Genomic DNA, 21,112 nt, shown 5'->3' with positions numbered 1-21,112 from the left:
AGAGTATAGACTAAATACACAGGCAAAAAAGGGTCCATTCCATGAGACGGAAGATTTGCTGTAATTAATGGGAGTCATTTCTCTCTGCCTTAGAGCGTTCCGGCTGGAGCTCCTTACTGGGTCGTGACGTGGGTCAGAGGACGGTTTGTCCTCTACCTGTACTGGAGCATTTCATTATTTGTTAGACTTTTCCCTACTATGAGGTTACTTTGGGCAGGAAGTCATTGACAGAAAGAGGCAGAAGAAAGAATAAAAATAAAGTTCTCTAAAAAGGACAGTACTTGCAAATTACACTTAACAGAGTTATTTTAAGCCAGCAAAAGCTGGGTTTGGTGGTGACAGCCACATCTACCCCAATGAGCATGTCATTGAAGAGAACCAGGTATTTTGGGAGCCACAAGCAGACTGTACAATTAAGGTTTAGGTAAAAGGATTGGGTAATCCTGCAATAGTCACTGTTACATAACACACCAGTTGCTGCCCAGGGATACGAGTGGGAACTGAATATTATAGCGGGAACCGTTAGCTTTGCTGCAACCAAGGGTCATTTGCTAGTTCCATTATAAACCTCATTTTGTAGTTGGTTTATAACCCAGACAGTTTAATTCACATCAAGCTGAAACCTGGCATTGAAATGAAAAGCCTAGAAGTGCTTTAAAAAAATTATTTTTTTTCAAAAAGAGAATTTTGAGCTAGAAAGAACCAGAGAGATCATCTAGTCTAACTTCTGTCTTACAGGTGAGAAGAGAGGCACATGGGGCAGTGAGAAGGTCATGACGTCATACACTCACCAGAAGGCAGAACCAGACACCAGTTTATTTGATAAACTTTCTGAAGAAAACAAACCAAACCAAAAACTAACTAATCTATACTAACATATTTAATTCAATTTTTTGTTAATGTAAGGAAGCTAGAAGAAACAGGTGTTGACTCTCTTATATTCACCAGGGATCCCTCTTGATGAGTTGAAATAACTTGTTCCGGGAAACACAGCTTGTTAAGTGACAGGACAGGAAAGAACTCAAGTCTGTTTTGTGACTATTTCACATTTTAAAAATTTTTATTTATTTATTTTTTTAAATTTATGGGGTTGACACTGGCCAACAGGGCATACAAGTTTCAAGTGTAAATTACCATGACATTTTTATATTCCTTTTCCTTCAGTCATATCAATTGTCTATTCACTTAAATTATATCATAGCCCTAAAGAACAGATTGCTAAACCATGAATCAATGGGGCACTAGTTTACTACATTCCCATGGTCATAAAATTAATCATAAATTGAATTGGAAAATAAAGAAGGGTTATAAAGCCAGGATTGTGTTTCTATAAAACCACAATTGGCTGAAAAGTCAGTTCAATCAGTCAACCGAACAATCATTTTTATCTCCATAATATCAAAAGAAAATTGTTGTGGTGGATTGTTTTTGTTTGATAAATTCCAATGATTATTTTGTCAATGTTAAAGTCCGAATTTTTGATGTAAATGGTGTAGATGACATTTTCTTGAACTATGTATTATATCCAGTTGGCTGGAGCTAGACATCATGTGTATATATATTTGACTCCTTGCATAGCTGGCTTTTCTGAAATCCAACCCAGAAGAACTTTCCTACATCATTACACCCTATCTCTAAAAGTGACCTGTTATGGCAATGTAGTGGGACTTTTTATAGTTCATGCCATTAAATCAGCATTCAAATGTCAAAACCTAATTCCATACCCAGCATGCAGTTAGTACTCCCTCTCCTCTCTACCTTTACTTCTTTGTTTACATCCAAGACAACAGAAACTTTTCTGAACATATCTTTTTCCTTTGGTAGATGTCAAGTTCCTCTGAGTACAGGGACCACACAATGTTTTTCATATTTACATCCCTCTTTTCACATACCATAATTTGTACTTGTACTAAACTATTATGCTTTTCATCTGGCATATATCCAATCAAAATTCATATTATTTATGATGTTATTTACTTGGAGATACACCTGTGCAGAATCAAGCATTACTGAATTAACTGTCATGATCTCCTGTAGAAGAATAGGATGATATATTTCATTAATCCCAGTTTAAGAGTGAAAAAAGAGGAAAATGCTGAGAAGCCTCAGACTTTGACATTTGTTTATAAGAAGTCAGAAATAAATAGGAAAATTAAAATTAGATCCCCAGAGTATAATTTGATAAACTTAATCTAACCAAGAAACCTAGTCTCTGTTTCATGTACATTTCTCAGTAATTTTGTGCTCATTTCACCTGTATTTACCAAATTAAGATGTTGCATTATGATTGTTTTGTTTATAACTTCTGTGTGTGGTCATTATTATTCTGTAAGTTCATGACATCGACAGCCTGAAATTCCAATAAACTAGGAAAACCATACTGAGGAAGTGGGTGGTAATTGGCAAAAGGAAAGCATAATATGGAGAGAATTAGCTGAAAGCTGTTGTAATAATTTGGCTTAGTTAGAGTATTCACTTATTTGGCATTTCTTGTCCAATGTATTATAACATTATTGGAGATGACTTCATAGGTCAAGAGTCAGTAAGAAACCTCATATTTTTATTTAGCATGAAGAAATCCAAATTTGCCAGGAAGTCAATATTTATCAGGGCCACTTCATTTAATATTTTTATTTTCTCCATAACCTAATCCCCATTTTGGGGGTTGACAACTTTAGTCAGTGGTTTGGTTATTCTCATTTTGTCAGAAATGGTTTTTGCCACCAACCTAACTTCTTGTTGCTAGGAGTGAGACTAGGCTAACGGTGCTTTTTTTTTTTTTTTTTTTTTTTCTGAATGGCATGTCTCTGTGGCTTGCAAACATGGATATTAGTGGACTTCTTGGCATTACTGTCAGGTTCCAGTGATGTTTGGGGTCCTATTTTAGGAGTTTGGGGCCATCCAGTTGAGCATTTATATCTTGTAGGAAGCATGTCTTGATGAGAAATCCATGTGCAGATACTGAAATTACATAACAACGAAAACCTAAATCCATATATGGAGCTTGACCATGCGAATGAAATTCTCTGTGCTATTTAGTTTCAAAGCCAGTAAAAAGGAAAGCTGATTTGAGATGAAATGAAAACTATACCGAATCCTTAGTGTAAATCTGAAGTCAAGTCAGCCCTTAAAGTTGGAAAAACTGACCCATCTTCCCAAATGACCATTATTTGTCTCTTGTGTATACATACCCAAAGCATTGCTTTTCTATAATCACAGAAGTAGCAGAACATGCATGAAATTCCATGTTACCCACATTTCCAGCCTCTATGAAATTGTATCTTGTAATGTTTAGGAATCTATGTGATTTCCACAATGCTGAGAAATAAAATGTGTCTTCTGAGAGAAAGAAATTTAGTCACACCATGCAATAGTCAATCGGATAAACACAAATGAATAGGTTCACATATTTATATATTAGGTAAGTATAGTTATCCCAATTTTCTGTCCAAATATTTAGAATTGTTCCATTTTACATTCCATTCCATTACCGATTACTAATACTACCTTAGATATGTGTACTAGTTTAGTATTCAAAACAGTTTCACATCCATCCTCTACTTGTTTTATCTCTTTGTGTGTTTTTCTTTGCTTCTCATTCTGGGAGATTTTCCTTGAGGTGACTAGGTTTTCAAACAGAACTATTCTTTTATTCATCTTCTTTTTTTTATTCATCTTCTTTATGAATAATTTTATTTCCACAAAAATTAGGATTTTAAAATATTTTTATTCCTATAAGCATAGTTTTAAATTCCAAGAAACCTTTTGGTTCTCTGGCTTTTCTTTTTTCACAACAGCCATTTTTCTTTTTTTATTGATACAATATTTTTTTGAAACTTGTTGAGTATGATTGTTTTAAATTTTCCTTTCATGAGAATGTTCTCTTCCTTAAGGTACTGGTTTTTCTCTTCTTTATTCTTGTGGGTTTTCTCCCCAAAATTGATGATTTGTAGTGGTTTGTATATGAGTGGAATACAGTAGGAAAGAAGCAAGAAATTAAGGAAATGGCGTGTTGAATTCTCCATTGACTAGGTTTATTCTTCCCAGAATCTACATTGTGGTATTTGATACCACAGTATGTGGTAGAAAGAAATCTGTGACTCATACTCACGGGTGCAGTCTAGAGTAAAGGTTAATTTTACCTCCTAAATCTGATTCAGCAATTCTAATTCTAGATATATACACTAAGGGAATAATCAAGATTATATGTACAAAGGACTAGGTACAAGAATATTCATCACAGTCAACAATGCAATAATAAATTATGCAATGTGGTCATTTGGTTTCTGGTTTTAAAAAGGCACTTTAAAAATTTTTGCCTAGAGGGGCTGTTTGTTGTTCTCTTAGATCAGATTATAGAAAGTCCTTTTTATTCCTAGTTTACTAAGAGTTTTTAGTATCATAAATATTTGTTGAATTTCAGCAATTTTTCTCTGAGATAATTATATAATGTCCTTTCCCTATCAATATAATAAATTACATTTATAGTTTTTTCTTAGGTATTTAACAATGTTGAATTTGTTGATCATAATAGGATCATGGATTAAGATTCCCAAAGTATTTTTTTTATAAAATATTGCTTAGACTATTAGCATATATGCTCATGACCTCCAAATTTTCCTTCTCAAATTTGCTTGTTGGATGCAATAGGCAGAATAATGCCCCCACCCCAAAATATGTCCATGTCCTACTGTTTGTAACCTGTGACCATTCTACATTACTTGGGAAAAGAAACTTTGCCAATGTGATTAACATTAAGAATATTTAGATGGGAAGGTTGTCCTGAATTATCCAAGTGGACCCAATCTAATCCTATCAGAGAACATTTAAAAGCTGAGAACACTTCCTCGCTCTGGATACCACAGAGATGTAGAAAGAGGAAGCTGAAGATGAAGAAGGGGGCCAATTGGACAGCCTCTAAAACTCAGTTCTTCCTTAAACCCAGAAAGGAACAAAACTCTGCCCACACCTTATTCCTACTCTGGTGAGATCTGTGTCAGACTTCTGACCTCTAGAGCTATAAGATAATAAATGTGTGTTGTTTGAAGCGACAAAGTTTATGGTAATTTGTCATAGCAGTAATAGAAAATTAACATATCTGGTTTGTTATTAAGATCATACTGGGCTTAGAAAATAAAATAGGATTCTTTTCCCTTTATTTCCATTTTATAGATGAAAAAGTTTAGTAAAATATTTTCTTTAAAATTATCTCAGCATGCTACTGACTTTATAAAGGTTTTTTGTTTTTTTTTAAATAAGGGTTCAATATTAAATTGTTATAAGGAGAAGGAAAAGTTTTCTCAGACCCTCTTAGGATCTCTGGATAAATCTGAAAGTTAAACTGACAAAGACAGGTTAACTGGAGAAAAGCAAACAAATTTATTTAATATAATACTTACATGACACAAGAGCCTTAAAAGGAAATAAAGACTGGAAGAAACAGTTAAACCTGAGTATCTCTATGCTAAGTTTGGTGTGGAATAGACAGTCATGTAAAATAAGACAGATCAAGGAATAGGTAAGTGTAGTAAACTGGGAAAAATTTAGCAAGTCCTGTTTGTTAGGATTCTTCTTGGTGCCCCTTTGTCCTTGGAGATAAAAAATGCTCTTTTCCTCCAGGTATAAGGAAGGCACCAGCCATATGAGGGTTTTATGTCCTGCTTCAGGGGAGAAGTTCAAGGGCAAGGATTTTCCTTCTTTTGCTGTTTTCACAATCTCCTTTAGCTTAAAGTATTCAATATGAAAGATCTATATTTTGGAGTAATGTGTCTTGAACCCCATTATTTTTAATGTTATAAAATTAATCTTATTATTATAAGATTATTTTTTGTTGTATTACCTTGTTTCCAGGAAATTTAAAATTTCCTCACTCCAAATCTAAAAGTTCATAGTTTTGTCATATTATCTTTTAAATCTCGGCTCTATCTTTAGTTATGTTCTCTTTTCCATTGCTAATACTATTTCTCTGGCTCTATCTTCTTTTATTAAAAAATATATTTTTATTGATTTCAGAGATGAAGGGAGATGGAGAGAGAGATAGAAACATCAATGACAGAAAATCATTGATCTGCTGCCTCCTGCATGCTCCACACTGGGGATTGAGCCTGCAACCTGGGCTTGTACCCTGACCGGGAATCCAACCATAAACCTCCTGGTTCATAGGTCAATGCCCAACCACTGAGCCATGCCAGCGAGGCTCCTTTTTATTTACTTAATTTTTTAAACAATTCACCAGTAATTTGACTATTTTGTACATAATGTTTTTCAATTTCTTTGCTTTTATGCAACTTAGGTCTTCCTTTGGGAGTACTTTTCTTTTTGTTGAAGAACATACCTTAGAAGTTAGTTTACTGAAACCTGACACCTTTGAGCTCAGTTTGGTTGACAAATTTTAGTCACTTGGGATCTCTGACTATATGAGGCAGCCTCTGCCCTGAATGAACCCTTCGGGGTTTCAGACTCATGGCCTTTGGCATGGTTCCCAGGTACAACTTTTAGAAAACCAGCTAATACCTTGCTACTGGACCCTTGGCAAAGCTAAACACGTGACCCATGGAAGCCTTGAGACACTCTGGTCTGATATTCCTGCGTTTGGAGTGGATCATCTGGGACTCAATGATGAACAAGGTGGTAAAGGCCCAATAAGCCTCACTTACCAGGTGAACATGATATATTCAAGAGCACAGTCATACTGACCCCAGCAGCATCTCACCTTGACGTGAAAAACGGTAGCTGCTCTCTGGGGGAAATTTCATCTCCCACTCTGTTTCCTGAAGTAACGCCATTGGTTCAGTGGGGGCCCATAACTCACAGAGGTTCTCATAAATGCTGGTCTGGTTCACTGATGGTGAACATCTATGTATAATAGAAGTAGATCAACTTCCAGTAATTTAGAGTACAAGTGTATTGATATGTATGCATAAAGTCATATTTACTACTATAATGATGTTTATTTTGGAAAGCAAGTAACAAGGAACTATAGTACTAAAAATCTCTCATTTAGGGACTGGACAGAGAAATTAGTTGTTCCACACAGACCATAGAAAATTATCCCAAAACATGACAAATAAATATAATGTTAACAATTTTTGTTGTTGTATAAAAGCATGTTTTGTTACCTTTTCCATGTAATGACTGGCTGCATATAACCTAACAGGTAACAGTGTGTTTGCTCAGCAAAGACCACTCTAAGGCAAGACCTTTAGTCTCCTCCCTCAAATCCCCAACTCTCCAGTCCCACAAAAATATCATATAAATTCTGGTTTCAAGATTTATTATTATGTGAAATCAAGGAGCTGAACATGTAAAATTTACTATTTTCATGTAAAAAATGGCATATATAAAGATGTTTGCATGGGCTACCTGTGAAAGAAAACCAGAAGGCAATGGTAATAGGGTTACCTCAGAAGAGTGCAGGGGAACACTGAAAGTCTTTGGTGAAATAAATCTTATTTTCATTGCTGTATATATAGAATCATGCTCAGATTAAGAAGTATTATCTCTGGGTGGTGAATATCCAAAGGACTATTTATTTATTACTGTCAGTTACTCTTTTTGTATTATTTCTACAAGAACTTAATTGATTCCAAAGATGAAAATTTAAAAAAAAATTGAAAAGCATTATCCAGCAAAAATACAGGAGCAGAAAAGATATAACTGTATTTTGGCAGCTGAGAGAGCAACATAAATTGTAATGTCTGTTGCTGAAACAAAAAATACAATCCTGAATATAAACTTGGATGTTGACACTAGAATAGGGAGAAGGTGAAAATGACACCCAAGTAGAAAGGCAAATGATTAGCAAAGAAATCTAGATGCAAAATTACCTATCAGAAAATATCTCAAAAACCAACCCAATAATGTCTTGTTTTTATCATTTGTTTTGACGTCCTCTTAGATACAAGGATATGACCAAAGAAACAAACAGTATTGTAACAAGGAATTATCAGTTCCATTCATTAGGTTTCAATAGAGATCTCTCTGGGGCTTTTGGCAGGGAGTCTTTTATTCCCACAGCACTTTGAAGGATTTCAGATGGAGAACTCTGCCTTTGCACGTCTTCCAGACAGTGGAGAATGTGTTTGGGAGTAGCAGCTTGAAGTTCATCTTCTGGGGCCTGTGAAAATATCTTCTGCCTTTGTACATTGATGAACCAAAAGAAAGAAAATACCCTCTGTCATTGCATTGGTACGTTATACCAGTACTTTTCTCATATTAATAGTAACCTAAACAAGCCAGTTTATAAAACCCCAAAGATATAAGGTAGGTCCTTCATCTTTTAGAACACAGCACCTCTAAAACAATTATTTTATTTCATCCTTGGCTTGTTTCCAATGGCAACAGAAAGAATGCACTGGGGTGTCATAATAGTCCTCCATTAAATCCCTAGTGTTTAAATTTTAATGCTATAATTCAAGAGCTGACAAAAGCCCATTGAGTGCGTCTATGGAGTGGAAAACAGGCGGGCCCATTTTCTCAGGGGTGATGCTATAGCAACATGGAATGAATTTGGGGTCAGGGAACAAGCAATCTCCATGCTTTGTTTGTATTTCCTGGCTAAAAGTGGAATCCAACATTATAAATTTTATCCAACTAAGTAGTTATTTTGAGCTGCAGGAAGATAATTCCCTTTGTACCCCTGTTTACATTGAAAACAGAGAGAAGGTAACCAAACCAGAACTGGAAGAAAGACATGCCAACTAATATATTATGAAATGACTCTCGAAGTGACCACTTTAAAAACCCTATAGTCATTTGTCTATGACTTAGCACTTGGAAACCTAACATCTTTCATTTTCATATATTGTGAGACATATAAATAAAGTCTATAATTAAATACACCTTATTGGATAACCACCCTAACCATAGTATTTTACTTATTGGACACTGACTCTCGTATGCTTGACACTCAACCCTTCTACCCTGGACAAATGATGCTGTATGACAAGGAGAAGTATTACAATTCTCAAAATGCCTCTTTAAAAGAAGGAGACAAAGAAGTCTGATCATGATCCTTGAATGTGACCCCCTTACAGTCATGCAAGATATGGCAAAGTAGGGTGTTATTGATTACATCTAGTTCTTTATAATGGTACTTTTGTTTTAGTGGGAGGATTATTTTTCTACAGAATAAACAAATACACCTGAATCACAATTGCCCATTGTGCAGCAAAAGGCAAAAACAAACAAAAAACCCTACCTAATTCCCAGAAGTTTGTGTTGCCAACTTTTCTTTCTGTAGGCATCTGTGTTTTCACTTTGGGTTTTAGTGCTAAACTTTAGCATAATTAAGTCAGCATCCAATAAGTAAAATGCTACATTGGGGTAGTCATTCAATAAGGTGTATTTTTTTTTAAATATATTTTATTGATTTTTTACAGAGAGGAAGGGAGAGAGATAGAGAGTTAGAAACATCGATGAGAGAGAAACATCGATCAGCTGCCTCCTGCACACCCCCCACTGGGGATGTGCCCGCAACCCAGGTACATGCCCCTGACCGGAATCGAACCCGGGACCCCTCAGTCCACAGGCCGACGCTCTATCCACTGAGCCAAACCGGTTTCGGCAATAAGGTGTATTTTTTATAGACTTTATTTATATGGCTCACAATAAATGAAAATAAAAGATGTTAGGTTTCCAAGTCATAGATAAATGCATCTATAAACCATATAGCTCAATAAAACTCAAAGTCATTCCTTTTCCAGGTCCTCACTGTCTCATCTCAACAATTAAAAATTCTTGCCCCTCCCAACTTCTAGTACCCACCTCTTGTAATACATCCTAAATATAATTACAATATTAATCCTTTTCCTAAAATAATAACAATTTCTTCCCTATTCAAACATCTTTGATGCATATAGAATCAAATTCATACTCCTACTGTTTAACTCTGCTATTAAAAGTGAGCCAAATTGTTAACTTGCTGTTTCATTCATATATCTTGCTTATACTTTCCTCATAGTAAATGTCTTTAATGGACCCTACCTAGAAATGTCCCCATCATTACTCTGTTCATCCTTCAAACTCAGCTTAAATGTCACTTTTTCCAGAAAGCCTTTCAGAATTACTCCATCTAGAAAATATTTCTTTGTTATTTCTTCTTTTTAAAAATTCCTAAGCTTAACATGTAGAATAGTCATTGGGAACTTCATTTCTTTTAATAAACTGTCTATTGTCCCCAAAGACAGGGACTATATATTTAATTATTTTCCCTTCACTAATTTCACACTAGGAAAGAAATGTTGTTGTTTTTTTAAAGAAGATATTCTCTAAGCTGCATTGCTTACCTGGTTTGCCTACTAGACACACCAAGTATGATATTACCTACAAAAGAAAGATATGGAATTTAAAATCTTAATAAGTAATATATTATGCTAAAGTGTAAGTACCTTAAATGCAAGAATGGTTTAGCATAAACAGAAAAATAAAGGCTAGATTAAGTTATTCTGCATGAATAAACTCCAATATCTGTTACTCATCCAATAAACATTGGCAAAGAGATTCTGCTCATCATAGTCACCAAGGGTTCCAGGCTGTTATAAGCTCCTTCTCTACACATGTTTACACAATCACCGAGTCAGGAAAAGGGAACCTGGTGAACTATACTGCACTGTCCAGAAGTGACATACATCTCTTCTGCTCATACAATGTAAGTCACAGCAAGCCACATGGCTAACTTGACTTCCAGGGAACAGAGAAATGTGACCTTACATGCATTCAGAAATAGATACTTTGAAATGTTTGGAGAATAGCACTAGTGACTATTGTCCCGTATTTTTCCATGAGTTGGGGAAAAACAAAAGCAATACATTTAAAAATTTACCTAAAATTAGCAAAATACTTGAAATCTAGAAGCTCCCTAAGGTTTACTGACTGATAGTATCTTTCAATAACCTTAGCAAGTAGCTTCCCTCTGATGAAATTTTAGATATTTTCCTTTAGGATTAGATTAAAGACAAACATACTTATTATTTCGATTAATAAGTACAAACTGCTAGTCCTGGCAAACACAATAAGACATAAAAAAAGAAAATGAGGTTTAAGGTTTGGGAGAGAAGAGAAAAAAAATACTTCCATTTCTAAAGGTATGATATCAATTGATGATACTGTTTACCTTTTGATTTTCTTTTGGATTTACTTGTTCTGGGGATATAATATACAGCAATGGTGACTATAGTTAACAATACAATATTGTGTACTTGAAAGTTGCTAAGAGAGTCGATCTTAAAAATTCTCATCATACACACACAAAAATTGTAACCACGCATGGTGATGAATATTAACTAGACTTATTGTGGTGATCATTTTGCAATATATACATATAATCTAGTTATTATGTTTTACACTCAATACTAATATAATTCTATATGTCAATTATGTCTTAATAAAAAAAGTAACTTCCCTCAAGGAAATGCTTGAAACCCAGATGGTTTCGCTGGTAACTTTTATCAAGAATTTAAAGAAGAAAATATACCAATTATACTTACTCTCTTTAGGTTTGTTTTCAATAGGAATGTGAATTTAAGGGAATATTATGAGTTTTTTTGTTGAATGGAGATATTTAGATCTTAGTTCTGGCCAATAAAGTATTTGATTATAATTTCAATTAGGCTATAGAATTTTTTACTTTATTCATTTGTTGTTCAGTTGGCATTTGAATCTACCTTTCACTTCAGCCAGTTTCTCTCCTGCTATAGGCTGATGTACAAGAATAGAAATGAAAAACATAAGAACCTGGCACTGCTACTGGACAAACAAATCAAAGCTAGAGTCTTCTTAAAGACTAGAGGCCCGGTGCATGAAATTCATGAAGGTGTCCCTCAGCCTGGCCTGCACCCTCTCCAAACTCACAATCCGGGACCGCTGGCTCCTAACCGCTAGCCTGCCTGCCTGCCTGACCGCCCCTAACCACCTCTTCCTGCAGCCTGATCTCCCCCAACTGCCTGCCAGCCTGATCACCCCAACTGCCCTCCCCTGCTAGCCTGATCGCCCCCTAACTGCTTGCTCCCTCTCGCCAGCCTGCTCTCACCCCTAACTGTTTGCTCCCCTGCCGGCCCTATTGCCCCTAACCGCCTCTGCCTCAGCCCCCACCACCATGGCTTTGTCTGGAAGGAAGTTGGACATGTGGAAGATGTCCAGTTGACCCAGTCTAATTAGCATCTTACCCTTTTATTAGTATAGATGATTAAATCAACATCACTATAAACAACGTCAGTGTGTTTTATAGAAGAAAGAAAAGGAGCATTGGTATATTTGATACTAGATCAAGGTGAGTTTTGCATTTCAAAAGCAAATGCTTCAGGCCAAATATTTGGTGAGCTAAAACTAATTGTAATTCCTTTCAATCTTTTTATCACAGGATACTTGTTGCAGGTTAAAAAAAAAAAAGGAGCATCTTTTATGTACTTTTCTTTCTGGTTCCATCAATTGCTATTCTGGCTTTTAGCAGAAAACTTTCCCAAACATGGAAGAGAATAGGCAAAAGTGAGGAGAATAATGAATAGTGTGTATCTGTGAATAGATACTTGGAAGATAAGCTTTCAAGGAAGGAGGAAAGTTCTGGTAGGCTTAAGCAGCATACTTGGACAAAATCTTCAAGTGCATGGACTGCAGTTTATGTTGCAGTCAAGTTTCCCCAGAAAGTTGACTCCAATTTGGAATTTATATGCAGAAAGTTTTGGGGGAATTGCTGTCAGGATCAACACAGTGTCACCCCAATCCTATATAATAAAAAGGTAATAGGCAAACTGACCCTAAGGGCGGAACAACCAAGAACAACGGATCACTATGACATGCACTGACCACCAAGGGGCAGATGGTCAATGCAGGAGCTGCCCCCTGGTGGTCAGGGCACTTCCACAGGAAGAGTGCAGCTGAGCCAGAAGCCGGCTCATGGCTGGCCAGCACAGCAGCAGTGGCAGGAGCCTCTCCTGCCTCCCCAGCAGCACTGAAGATGTCCATATCTAACTAATGGCTGTTAGTCAGACATCCCCTGAGGGCTCCTGGATTGCCAGAGGGATGTCTGACTGCCAGCTTAGGCCCACTCCCTGGCCTAAATGATCCTATGGATCATTTTACTTTCATCTCTTGGTTCCTTGCACCATGTATCCTAATTAATGGGCACAGTGCCATGTTATGGTTATTAATTTGAGTATATGTTGCTTCCTGGAAGATAACTTCTTATCCTTGAATGGTATTCTTTTCAAGTTGTGCCTTATCTGTGTCATCTATAAGCTATTCTATTGCTTTTCAATGCCAGCTGCTTTTGGATGCTGTAGTACTTGACAGGACTAGTGGGTCTCATGATCATGGACCCACTGCTGTATCTCCTTTGCTGTAAAGTGAGTCTCTTAGTCCAGGGTTTCTGAACAGTGGCCTATTGACATTTTGGACAAGCTATGTTTGTATGGGAAGCTGCCTAGTATACTGCAGAATGTTTAACAGCAGCCCTGGCTTCTAGCCACTAGATGTCAGTAGCAACCTCCCAGTTGTGACAAGCAAATTTATCTACAGAGGCTGCCAAATGTCCCCAGGAGGGTGGGTGGGTAGTGTGGGGAGGAATTGCCCCTGGTTGAGAAAAGCTCCCTTAGTCTGATGCAATGTTATATGGGATCCTGTGTGGGTGGATTCAACTTTCTGTAATCCCATGGATAATGGTGCTGTCTGAGGTTCTTCAGACAATTTGGCAAATTCATATCTAGAATAGATATAGGCTCAAAAACTGTTAATTCCAAATGTATTTATTGCTGCTTCTTCTGGGACGGAAGGGGTCCAATGTATTCAACTTGCCACCAGGTGGCTGGTTGGCCTTTTGAAGGGATAGTGCTATATCTGAGGATGAGTGTTGGTCTCGCTTGTTGACTATTGGTCATTCAGCAGTGGCACAAATTATAGTAGCCTTAGTAACCAGGAGCTCATGTGATTGGGTCCATGCATAACCTCCGTCCCTGAAACCATGTTACTCTGTTCATTGTTCCCAGTGTTCAAGCCCTCGGGTCTCTGATGACAGAGAGATAGCTGATGCACTGGCTGATATGTTGTCCATGATTATTTGGTTGTTTAATGCCTGTTCCAGAGTAGAAGCTGTCTAGTCGGTGTTAATATGCCATAAAGAGATCTTCACACTTTGTGCCGACTCCCGTAAGTCCATCCACATAGCAAGACCTTCTTTCCCTGACTTTCCCACCTTTCACCTTCCTAGTTATTTGTTCCCCATGAATTTGCATATATTTAAACCTTGGGCCATTCTCTTTCCATCAAAAGATAATGGTCATATCTGCTAAATATGCCACATGAAGACCAACGGGGACAGAGAGCCTTACAGGATAAAAAAGGACTATATTGCCATGCATACTATCTCACTTTACCACCATTTCAACTCTGTGATGTAAATTAGATAGGTATTTTAATTTCCACTTACAAAATAAGGGCTTAGACACATTATTTGGAGAGGTTTCACAGTTCATTCATGGCAGAAACAGTATGAAAACACTCCCTGATTCTCTCATATGTTTATTGAAAAGAGCAGGCTCTCTTCCCTCACCTTGTGAGCAGCCCATTGAAGTACACAGCAAGCAAAACTGTTCCATCTTTGTAGTTAAAATGCCTGAGAGAATTTTAAAGTGGGTGATTGGGTTTTGCTGTTCTATAACTTAATTTAAAAAGAGGAATGAAAAAGACAATAAAAAATAAAAAAACTAAAAAGAGGAATGAAAGAAGTTGTGCAGAGAATGGGATGCAAGCCTTTAATGGCATATTTGTGGAAAATATTGCAGAGGGAATTACCACTGAGTTACTTACTGAAATCAAATAAATTTCTTTAAATAAAAAATTTAAAAAAGATAATAGTTGTGCCACCTGGAGCTCTGCTTATTGGGAAGATTTCCCCCACCACCGTGTTTCAAGGTCACCATGAAGAGCAGCAGTAGTGAAGTCCCAATCTGATTCAGCTTGCACACACGTACTGAGCTGAAGGTTTATAAACCAGCTTCGCTCTTTTCCTCCTCTGACAGCTCCTATGAGGCATGCCTTATACAGCACAGGTAGATGCTGATGAGAGGTCTTGCTTGGTACAATGGTGGTGGATGAAATGGAAGGTCGGGCCTCCCCATTGTGGGCCTTCTGATGCTGCTTATGCCTAATCCTGGATGCACCATGTTCATTTTAAGACTTGGTGAGTCTGATAAAGTGTATAATTTGACCTCTTTGACTCTTATTTCTTCATCTCTAAAGTGAGAGGTCGAATGAAATAAACTATACCTTCTCTTCCAATTCTAGAATTTTATGAGAGGAAGCATAATTTTGTATTTTGAATGATGATAGATGTTGGCAGCTACAATACTTTTGCTTTATGACCATGGGTCCATTACGTGGCTTTACCCATGAAAACCACAAATGCCCCCTTTTTAATGACCATCCTGACCAATTAAATCATCATCACTATGAGAAAATCAATGTTTCCAAAGCCAATAAAAATCCTCTGTGCCCACAATGGCAATATATTTTCAAGTATTTACCACTGAGTTTCTTGTACCAACTTGTACAATCATCTATACACTGATTTTATAGTAAATGCTATATTTAGAATTATAGAATATAAGATTTCTGTTAGAGAAACCTTAAAAATTCACTACCTGAGCCCACAAGCCACATATAACCTAATTTGTCAGAGGAAAACTCAGGTACATTGGCCCTACTTGGGACCCTTGTGGTCTTGAACACTTTGGTGCACTTTAGTCAAGTCTGCAAGAAAGGAGAAGATTCAAGAATGGATTCACTAACCAATTAGTGAGAGCCAATTAACAAGTCAGAGATATTCTGAGATAGGGGACTGTGGGGCATGAGGATTGCTGCTTAATTTATTTGTAATAGGAAAATTATTTTAATGTTAACTAAATGCACTAATATTTGTATTAGTCAGGGTTCTCTGGAGAAACAGAACCAATAGGATGTGCATGTGCGTGTGTGTGTGTGTGTGTGTGTGTGTGTGTATAAAGATATTTATTTTTATTTTAAGGAATTGGCTCACGTGATTATGGAGGCTGTGAAATCCAAAATCAGTACTTGAAGGGAAAGACTATTATTTTTCATGCATATATCTAATTGACTCTGACTTAAGAAACAACAAAATAAAAAGACTGAACAATTTTTTTGTATTCTCAGCCTTCATTCCAATTTATCTGGAATAGCACCCAGTTTGAAGATGGATGCTTCCTAATGGATCAAGTGATGAGTTCATTACCCAAGCTAGGTCAATCAGTTACATGCAATACTGATGTTAAAAACTTAAGTTAGATACAATATAGCAACAATATTTTTACACCTCAAACTTTACTCATTAGCCTCATGATACGAAAATATAAGCTCTATAATCATCCTGAAAAAACAACAACAACCCCTTATGAACCTATCAGGGATGCCCATGGCCTTTCAGACTATCCATGGGTATTCACCTGAAGATGTCCAGGTTTCCATATGGCAACTATGATCACAATTCCATATAGGTTCCAGTATCCATAAGGATGTTTATTGCTTAAAAATTACTTTCTTCTTGAAAAATTCAACCACAGTGGTCAAGACAAATGTCCTCTTAAAACAGTCAAGGCAATTGGTCTGCCTGAAATGGCACAGGCTGGAATTCCACAGACAAACCACTGTCAGAACTCTCCACTGGATAATTTAAACAGCTAGGTTGTTCATGAGACTTGTGTATAATTTGCACTATGTTACAGGGGAAAGTTTGTGGTCTCCTGTAGACTATTTTATAACATTTTTCAAAAAACTTCTAAGAAATCATATCCACAGAAGGTATTACTTGAAGGTACCAGAAGGCTTAGGCCTTTGATTAGAGGGAAAAATATTTCTGTTGAAGGAGAGTAAGGAACAGAAAACTATGCAACTTTTAATGGATTAAAGGCACATTCCTACAGTTCATATTGAAAACTGGATTACAGTAGTTGAAAATCAGAACCAGTGTGTACATTAGAGTTAAAAATTCTAGAAATGTTCATGGTTTTGTTTTAGTACTAAGTTGACTGAATGTAGTGGTATACAGAGTTGGGCTGAGACAAAATAAACTCAGTTATCTGATAACTAACTTCACATGAGGTATTTGCTATGATGAATTAATGCCCACGACAGTCTGAGGATTTAAAGCAATATTCAGCAGATATTGTGCCTTTGCATGAGAGAACTTAACACATAGGAACCCAGAAAAGCAATGGTTCCTAACTCACATTTGCTTTCATTGTTCTGCCAGTACCACAAATTGGTGCTTATCCTCCACGTCAACCTCACTCCTGCCAGATCCAGCCATTTCTGAGTTAACAAGGCATATGTCTCCATCTGCAATCTCACTTCAAAGAGAAATTTGTGACTTGTGACATCTGTAAATACAAATATATTTCTAAATAGCTATCCAGTTTCCTATATAAGGGAAAGAGAGAAAAAAACATGTTCTATGAATCACCAGAATATCATATGAAATGAGATATAGTCTCCAGATAATAGTATTTTTTGGACCATAAAGATTCTGGTACAAAGTTCCCATTACTAAGAAGTAAAGAACATATTTAGAACTCAGGCCCCGGAAAGTTGTTCTACCTTAATATACTATCCCTTTAAATCTAAATATTTAAATCAATGATAGATAAATAAAATCACAAAAATACCCATACTCATTAAGTTTAGAAAAGTGGCAAAATCTTTTTTTAATCCCATAGTCTCTAAACAAAATATATAATGACTATCAACAGTTTGATGGTGTGTTTTACCTGATTTATTTTTCTACTCTAGCTTTAAAATAAATAATAGTTATACTAATATGGCATCATATAATTTTAAATACTACTTTTCCATTTAATTTTACAATAAACACATACCATAGTTTCAAACTTTTGTAAATATGCCTGGGTGATGTTTCATTGATTTGGATGTTCCATAGTTGAGAAAATGGCTTCTATTTTTGGTCTAATTTTGGAGTGAAGTCCTCCAGACTTAAATATTTTGCACTGATGCCTGAAAACAAAATCATTTTGACTTGCATCTCTGTAGCTTTAGGAGTGCAGTGCTCATTCTAGTTAAACTCAATCTTTCTCAAGAAGAATCTTGAGAAGAAAACCTCAATGGCAAAGTGTGAACAAGCAAAAGAATTGCCAATAATGGGAAAGAGCTATTCCTATGATGTTTCAATTATCAGAGCCAAGGAATAAGTCCTGGATATTTTAGGATTGGTTTGTCCAGATATCAAATTTGAGGAAGTTTTCAGGTTCACATTTTTTCCTGGATTAGCCTGTCTTTGACTCTTTATCCTTATATAGAAATGGCTGGACTGGTCACATTTTAAAAAGAAATGGAGAAAAGATTTTCCAGACCAAATCAAATTTTATGTTTCTGTTTCTCCCAAATTATTTTCAGATGCAAGAAAAAGCAAACCACTCAGAAAACTGCACACTGCAATGAAGTTGGAATGCAAGTCTTCATCTGAAGGGAGGGAACAAATTTTGGATTATTCAACCACAAAATATGTGAACCACAAACAAGTGTAAATAACAGGTAGACACAACACACACACACACACACACACACACACACACACACACACACAAGTGGGTGCGCGCACACACACACGCACACACACACAGGTCTGCCTTTTTCCCAGGAATTTTCATTAATGTAGTTTTTTTTTTTTAAAAAAAGCTTATTAACATCCCAGTAAAAGTATATAAAAATTTCATGTCTCTTTCTATGTTTAAATGTTTGGCTTTGCAAATATTGTGAATATTCTAAATAAAATAAAAAAGACCTTAAAATATAAAAAATAAAATCGTGAATGTAAGTTTTTAATGATCAGGCCATACATAGCCAATTAAAGTTGAAAATAAATCACTGTGCCTCAATTCTTCTTCTAGGACCCAGTCCCAAAATCTTTCCCTAAAATACAGGAGTTTCTAGCATGAATTGTCTTTTTCCCCTCTGTTATATACGATCATTTGTGTAGAGGACAGAAAATATTCCAAATAAAGGGATAAAGACACCTGTTGAGTTGTTTTTCTCTTGGATGCAAACAGTTAACTGAAAGCTAGGCAATTGAAGCATAATTATAGTCTTTCTGCCATTTGCCATGGAATATTAAAGATATCTAGTTATCTAAAAATTGTGGATTTTAGTAATATTTTTTATTTTCTCAGATAATTAACATTTGCACTGGTTTATGCAATCTCTTTTAGATACCTTTATAGTAAAATCAGAAACTTAGTATGCCTTCTAAATCCCTTGGGGGTACTATTAATGTCATATTTCTTGAATGGTCTATAGTTGTCAAAGGCCTTATACTAAAAGATTATATGATCAGCTCCATTCATTTCTTCTTTATTCCTTCACTGCCTTATACCATCAAATACTGGGTGAGGTTTTAGGGATTTCTACATGCATAACATAGCATACATCTATGAAGAGCTTCCATTTGTCTTGAAGTAAGGAGATAATTTAAAGATGATTTAGCACTTTATTTTCAAAAATATGTTGAGATATTGTCCAGCAAACCTCTTCCATAAAATAATACCCTACAAATATTGAATACATTTTTATAAGATAATATATTTTTGTATTACTTGTCTGAATGGATAAGAAAGTAAAAAAAAAAAAAGAAAGAAATCTTCATGGACAGATGGCAAAAGGTGTGAATACAGAAAAGTAGGCAAGTTTCAAAGTCATTGTTTTCCCTGAGGGCATATGTCAGACCTGTGGGCCACAACTACATGGAAAGGAGCAGAGAAAAAGCTTAGAATCTGTTTAAGGGGAGATATAAGAGCAAAGAAACACTATTAAATCAAAAGCTTCCAAAAGATGATATCTCAGTAGATGAACTAGGAAAGAATATTCTCACAAGGAGATTTAAGTCACATAAGCTTATTGATGAGAGCCACCAAAATATCAAACTAAAAATATTCCAGGTTTTGGAAAAGCACACACAGGCCATGCAATGAAAATCAGCCACATTTTCAAGAAAAGCAAGAAGATATCAAGATTATGAAGGTGGACAAGAGATTTTTCAAAAATTGTTAGGTAGATTTGAAATAAAATACAAGTGATGAATCTGGAAATAAAGGAATTATTCAGAATATAGTAGAGAGAGAAAGAGACCAAACATATAAAACATAGCTAGGCAAAACAGAAGATAGAGAAGATAACTGAAGAAACAAAAAAAAAGAGAGCGAGAACAAGGAAATATTAAAAAATTAATAATTAAGGGTTTTCTTGCCAATCGTAGCTTCAGTAAGTAAGTAGCAGCAGATATCAAGCAGAGTTTTTTTTAAAAAGCCCACCCAGACCACTGCAATGAAACATCCTAACATCAAAGGCAAAAAGATCTTAAAAGACAGACAAGATAAAATAATTTCAAATAAAAATTAAACTGATTAAACTGAAGCAGACTTCTCAATAACAACAGTGGAAGCCAGAATAATATTTTTAAAGCTCTGAAAGAAAATAAATGTCAAGCTAGAATTTATTCTTAGTAAAACTATCTTTTGAGAAGAAGAATTTTTCCATATTATTCTTTTTTAAAAATGTAGATAGCCCCTCATCATAGGAATCTTGCTTAATCATTAAATCACCTTCTACTTAGATATTATGATTATACAGCAAATATTTACTTTCCCCCACTTCTACTGCAATGACTTTTTAATTCTAATGATGTTGAGCTTGATATGGAACTTATGGAGCAGAGATTTTTTTTTTATAAGCAAACAAAAAAAAATACTTTACTAGACAATGACAGACTACCGACTCCATCATTACATATGTAAAAAATCCATATTACAGTAACAAGTTATTTTTAAAAACATTGACCACAAGTGAAATGAAGATGACACCATTCTTAGTAACTTTTTAGTCACAAATATCACATAATGTTTAAAAATCCATATAGAAAATACAAATCTAATTGGGAAATTCACACAACTTCCAATATCTTGTGCCAGTAACATCCTAACATCAAAGACAAAGATATCTTTAACAGGATACTCGGCAGAGAAAAGGAAGAGAGATACCTGGTTTATGTCATCACTACAGCCATACCTCGGACCAGTAGGTTATCTCACTCTTGACTCAG

Source organism: Myotis daubentonii, chromosome 6, assembly GCF_963259705.1.
Source record: "Myotis daubentonii chromosome 6, mMyoDau2.1, whole genome shotgun sequence".
NCBI lineage: Eukaryota > Metazoa > Chordata > Mammalia > Chiroptera > Vespertilionidae > Myotis > Myotis daubentonii.
Note: the sequence above shows the minus strand (reverse complement) of the source record.